This window comes from Oenanthe melanoleuca, chromosome 1 (genome assembly GCF_029582105.1).
Source record: "Oenanthe melanoleuca isolate GR-GAL-2019-014 chromosome 1, OMel1.0, whole genome shotgun sequence".
NCBI classification, from domain to species: domain Eukaryota; kingdom Metazoa; phylum Chordata; class Aves; order Passeriformes; family Muscicapidae; genus Oenanthe; species Oenanthe melanoleuca.
The window spans coordinates 86,124,369-86,130,470 of record NC_079333.1 but is presented as its reverse complement, the minus strand read 5'-3'; the positions used below and the strand labels follow the sequence as shown (position 1 = coordinate 86,130,470).

Here is a 6,102-nt window from a genome sequence, read left to right as displayed (position 1 = left end):
GCCCCAGCTGTCTGATGACTTGGCAGTGCCACTCAAGGAACCCTTGGGACAGCCTCTCTTATGCAGCAGATACTGGCATCCAGTCTTCCCACATCTGGGAAGGGCAGTAGGAAGTAATGTCCACCATCAGCAGGATCTGTGCATTGCTATGTCCAACTACAGCTCAGGAGAGACAGGAGCAGCCAGGCTACCCCAGGAACACCAGGATGCGTGGAATGCTGCCTGCAGGTTCACTGCTACAGTGTTACCCCTCCTGCCAACAGGGAAAACATCCCTGAGCCTCCCCTCTCTGCGCTCATGGGTCATCTTGGGCAGAGCCAGCAGGATAGTCTGTGCCTGTGGAAACAGGATATGGCTTGTGCAGCCGTATCTGCAGAGAAGACTGCCCACTGGAATCGAGCATGTACCTCATGGGAATTCTGCAAAGTGCAATGGCTAAAGCAGCAAGATACATTTCCAAGTCCCTACTCCAGTGTCTCCTGCACAGGAATGCAGCAGGGCCTAAGCTTGCTTCCCTTGCTGGCGGAGCTGCCACCTGCTCTGTGCTCACTTATTCTTTTATGCTTCTCCCGATGACATCAAATAAATGCAGGCTTGCTGCCTGCCTTTGTGCAAACTCATCGTGGCGTGAGAGCTTCATTGCCACAATAGTAACTTTGTTTTGCAAATTCAGCTTAGCTGAAAGTAGAGACAGCATCCCCACAGAATGGGAATTGTGTCTGGTTACATCACAGCTGACTTCAGTGCCATCTGTTTTCTTGCTTTTAAAATATAATGTTCTACATTTAATAAAAAACCTTCACTCACTTGATAGCTTCACCAAATTTCTTTTGCCCTGTTTCTTATTGAATTCCAAGGTCATTGACGTTTAGGAAGATGGAAATCATTCTGTCTGTCAAATGGAGATTGGGCTCCATTCTGTCGTGAGCTATTGTGTTACAGGAAACTGATGTGGAATGTAAATATTCAGTAAAAAACCCTGCATTTGTGCTTGTTCCAGCTTTAAAGAGAAGTTTATTCAACTCCAAACATTGTACAGACAAGTTCACATTCAGTTTTAAAATACATTCTGTTGCTTCTTTTAATTTAAAACCGAATGGCTGAAAGTTGTTTTTGGAGTGTCTTTGGAGGTCCATCTGTGGTTAAGCCAATACTGTTCTTCATGCTGAATGCAGTTTCTCTTCTGGCATTTATTTGCAGTGTTAGTCCTGAACAGCCCAAACAAAAGCCTGAAATGACAAAACCCACTCTTTGGCACAAAATAATATTGAACATCAGAATAAAATATGCCTAAAAAGGAAAATGGAGGAGTACTTCCCTCCCCAAACCTGATAGAATGTTGAAAATCAGTGGAAAATTACTTGTGAGTTGGTGGTGCTGTTTGAATCTTATATGATGAGAGGAGAGACTTGAAATTCTCAAGTTACTTATTTAAAACTATTTCATTACAAAGAAAAAATATCTGAGACAAATGGGAAACCAGAATCTAATCTGATAATTTCTAAGTGACTTAAAGGCATTCACTCTGTCTTCTGTGCCTCCACTTGAACTTTTCATTGAAGTTCTTGAAAACTGGAAAAGTCATCTTTCCAAGTGCAGGTTTCCCTCTTAGCAGTTAAAATCTCTCCCAAACTTCTTCATTGTTACATAACTAAAAAATAAATATTTTCCAGATGTATTTTGTGATTTACACTTCATTAGGCCACACCTGATCTCCTGAATATGCCCCATTTGCATATCCCATCTACAGTTACGTGGATACTATCAGAGGCTCATTATTGTCACATAAATATTACAGTATTTTGATTCAAATTGACACAAATACATAAGACATTGAACTGCAGTGTTCTTTGCTTGATTCCAATTAACAGCCTGGATTATTAATAAAAATAAATAATAAAAATTCTCCAACACACTCCAAAAGGGCAAAGATTAGCAAAAATGGCTACTATAGCCTCATGGTCTATGCAAGATCCATAAATGGCTCCCAGCATGTGCAGAAGGCAGGAGATACAAAAACATGCAGAAATGGGAGATTCTTTTTTTTTCTATTCTCTTTTAAAATGTTGATACAGTCTAAAATCAAATATGAAGATACTGCATAAAAGTTGAAGTGTTTAAAGTGTTGGTGTCTTGGGTTTTTTCTTCTGCCAGGATCTCAGTTGCCAACTCTAATGAACAGATTGAAAAGTAATTCTGCAGGGCTCCAGCTGGCCAGACAGGAGGTTTGGGTTTAGATTGTCCACATCATGAAGGGCTTGGCCTTCTGATCTGTGCCCAGGTATGCGTGTGTTGTGCTGCTCCCTATATCTGGTTGTGCAGAAATGAAGATGGTTCTGCTGGCTGAAACTGAAGGGAAGTTCCACCTCACCTTTTTTCTTAACAATGAACTTGAATATGGGCACTGATATAGGACATTACCTGCTGGAAGATCTTGCACAGTTTTGACAGCTGTTGAAGGTCATCAGCATCCAGAAACAAGAGGATGTGTACAGTTATGTTCTCAGACATTCAGTCAAGAAAATCGAGATATCAAAGATAGAATGGAAACACTTCCAGGGTTAAATAGTCTCAGTCTTGTTTCCTTAACGTTTTACATCCTGAAATACAACGATTAAAGTTGATTGTACATTGGAAACTTTTATATTCCTTAATTAATGATCAAATAACAAGGAGAAAAACACTTACATAAGGTAAAAATGTATCCAGGGGGTATTTAGATGTGTCTCCAATGAATTGTGAGCTCTCCATAGCTACAGTGTTAGGTAACAGATTCGTTGCTCTATTTGTTACAGTTACTACCACATAATAAGAAGAAAAAGGCCGTTTCAGAAAGTAATTTCTGGGCCTGAGGGAAGGAATAGAAAGAAAAAAAATAGCTGTCTTGTACGATTAAACTCCAGGCCTTCAAAAGCTTGTTGGCATTTTACTGAGAGACTTCACAGGTGAATATGGTAATTTTTTACATTTTGCTTATGGAAAAAAAATCTAGAACTGCAAACTATATTCAAGTGTTTTTCACAATAATATTAACTGGAAGGGGAGAGACTTATGAAACTTTAGCATAATTTCATAAATCAAATGAAATCCCTAGATGGAAAAAAAGTTCTTAACAAGTTAGAAAACAAAGTTTAACCGTATAGTAAAAAAAAAGTCCATTAAAAATAGTTATTCACTGTGGTTGAGATGTGTTCTTTAGTATTCTCTGTGTTCTAGTGCAATTTTTGCTCTGTAATTGTTAATCCAGCAAGAAATCTCTGTGAGATTTTTTTACCTCCCTTGAGAAAACAGCTTGGCTAGGTTGACAGGAAATCCTCCAAGTACTCCAAATCACCTACAGATAACAATAGCATGGATAAAGAAGAGAAGTTTACTTAGTCTGTCTAAGAAGAAACCTAATAAATGGGGTACACCTGGTTTATCTGGAATTTAATTAAGTGTTTGATTCCACTCTCAATGGAAATTATTCTATTAACTACAGAAGCTGGAAATTAAATCAAAATCTGTAAGATGAGTGAAAGTACTGTCAAACCAGAAAGAGATGAAAAGCTCAGGATCAAGTTAGAATGACAGGTTATTAGCTGGCCTTGGATTGACTTTAAACACTATTCCCTGAATGAACAAAGCAGGAGTCAGCATTTTGAATAATAAAAAACAGATGAAATGCAAGTATAAGGAGGATGAGTATCAAGAGCACTCTTAGCTGAAGACTGGGATGGAAACAACTGGTTTGGTTTTGATAGTCATGGGAAAACCACAATTCCCAAAGATGAATGTATAACCTGTAGACAAAGAGATATGAGCCTGGGACATAACTACACAGAAGATCAGAAGGGCATCTAGCCTGCAGTGCTAGATTTCTCCATGACATCTAGATGTGGAATAAAGAAAGAAATTCCTCATCAATCAGTAATTGTAGTTGATCACTACACTTCCGCTACATTTTCAAAGCATGGGCAGGATGGATTTTGTTGGAAACTTAGATACAACTGGTGAAAAATACTGCTTCTATCCAAGCAGCCAGGGGATGCAACAGATCACTGCTAAATGCTGCCTGACAGAGGCCACCCTCTTGGTAAGGAAATGCTGCCAAATGTCCAGCCAAACCTTCCCTGAAGGAGCTCTGAGCCACATGTCCTCTCGTGGGCACCAGGGAGAAAAGCTTAGCATCTTTCCCTCCTGCTTCCCTCCTCTGGAAGATGCAGAGAGCACTGAACATTAGGAGTCAATGACTCAAAGCATTCCTCATTTGTGGAGATGCCAGGGTGCTTGGTTGAGATGGAGTAGGTAAGCTTTTAGTCGTGTAGCGGCTAAACCTCTGATCTGACAAGGCACAGGGTGAATGATGGGCTGTGAGTGAGATAGGAGCTGGATCCTGTGGAGAGGACTGTGCCCCTTGTCATGCTAAGTTGTGCTTCCTTGCACAAACCACTGGGCAGTGGGGCTCCCCTTCCTCCCCGAGGGAAATGCCAGAGAATTCTTGTGTTAACAGAGCGTGTTCATCTCCGATGGGACATAATGGGGCACAACTGACTGGACAGCGCTGAGCAGCTGTGCTGTCTTAGAAGGTGTCCCCTGATCCGCACTCTTACATCAAGCTCCCTGCTCCTGAGGAGGTACCTGATTTGCAGTCACCTGAACCCGGGTGAACACAAACCCAAGAGATGGTGTGTTCTGCCGATTTTCCCCCACCATTTATGCAGGACTACCCTCATTACTTGACCACCACTTCGACCAAGACTGTGCAGCAGCCAAGTCTTGCTGTGAGGCTTACACTCTTCTTTCTCTTTCCCTTTCCCTTTCCCTTTCCCTTTCCCTTTCCCTTTCCCTTTCCCTTTCCCTTTCCCTTTCCCTTTCCCTTTCCCTTTCCCTTTCCCTTTCCCTTTCGCTCTTCTCTAGTCCTTTCTCTTTTTTTCTTTCCCCTTGTGTGTGTTCTTCTGTGATGTTGTTGCACTTTCATATTGCAATGCTTTCATGTTGTATTACTATAGATAATTACCACCAAAATGGCTCCATGCCTATTTTCCTCTGCAAACTAGTTGTTCTATAATAAACGCTACATTGTTTATTTACAAATACTGCTCATTCAGTGTCGTTTCACACTAATGTGCCCCAAGGAATCTAGTAACAAAAACCTGGGTTGCCCCCACCAGATTGTCGCTTAACAAAATGCCCCTCAGCCTCCAGAGAGTCTTTCCTTAAACACCTCCAGGCAGTAACCATCCCCGGAGTTGTTTAAGGAAAAACAGGACGTAATACCAAGTGCTGTGGTCTGCTTGAGATGGGGTTATTCAGTCATAGGCTGGAGTTGATCTCAGAGGTCTTTTCCAACTAAATTGATTCTGTGATTCTGTGAGTCGGTCATTCTTTACACACCAGACAAAAAGCACTGCAGAAACCAAAAGACAAAAAGCAGCTCCTGAATTGACAGAAGTCAGGAACTGGACACAGCACCTGAGGTGTGGCCTGTTTGGTACTGGTGAGCCCACATCTAGAATCCTGTGTCCATTCTGGGCTGCTTCATTCAGGAAGGATATCAACGGGCTGGAGCAGATCCAGAGAAGAGCGACAGAACAAGTGTCACATAGGGAGCGGCTGAGGGAGCTGGATTGTCCAGCCTGGAGAGGAGGAGGCTCAGGGGAGACCGTACCGCTCTCTACAATCACCTGAAAGGAGGCTGTAGCCAGATCGGCGTCAGGCTCTTCTCCCAGGCAACCAGCGACAGGATGAGAAGACACAGTCTTAAACTGCATCAAGAAATTTTTAGGTGGATTTTAGGAAGAATTTCTTCACTCAGAGGGTGATTGTTTGTTGGAATGGGCTGCCCAGGGAGGTGGTGGAGTCATCGTCCCTGGAGGTGTTTAAGGAAAACTGGACAAAGCACCGAGTACCACGGTCTTGTTGACACTGTGGTGTTTGGTCATAGTCGAGGATCTCGGAGGTCTCTCGCAGCCTAGTTTGTGACTCTGTGTTTCTGGGATTCTGGCATTTTCTCCGCGCTGGACAAACCCTCTGTGGGCTCCCACACACGGCCGGGCCCCCCGTGCGGCAGCGCCCCCTGCCGGCGGGCGCGGCGGGCGGCGCGGCCCGGCCCCGCCCCCG

At 43.0% G+C, this 6,102-nt stretch overlaps 1 long non-coding RNA gene across 2 annotated transcripts; it reads right to left on the bottom strand.

The window, feature by feature from the left end:
* Positions 1 to 987: 987 nt before the first annotated feature.
* LOC130266477 (uncharacterized) lies at positions 988 to 6,069 on the bottom strand. 2 transcript variants are annotated; one of them, XR_008842913.1, is made up of 4 exons: positions 5,667 to 6,050; positions 2,689 to 2,848; positions 2,422 to 2,600; positions 988 to 1,229 (listed from the first exon to the last, which is right to left on the bottom strand). It is a non-coding gene; the product is annotated as an uncharacterized LOC130266477 (long non-coding RNA). The 2 variants fall into 2 exon arrangements; XR_008842900.1 differs by having other exon boundaries at positions 990 to 1,229; positions 5,455 to 6,069.
* Positions 6,070 to 6,102: the final 33 nt, after the last annotated feature.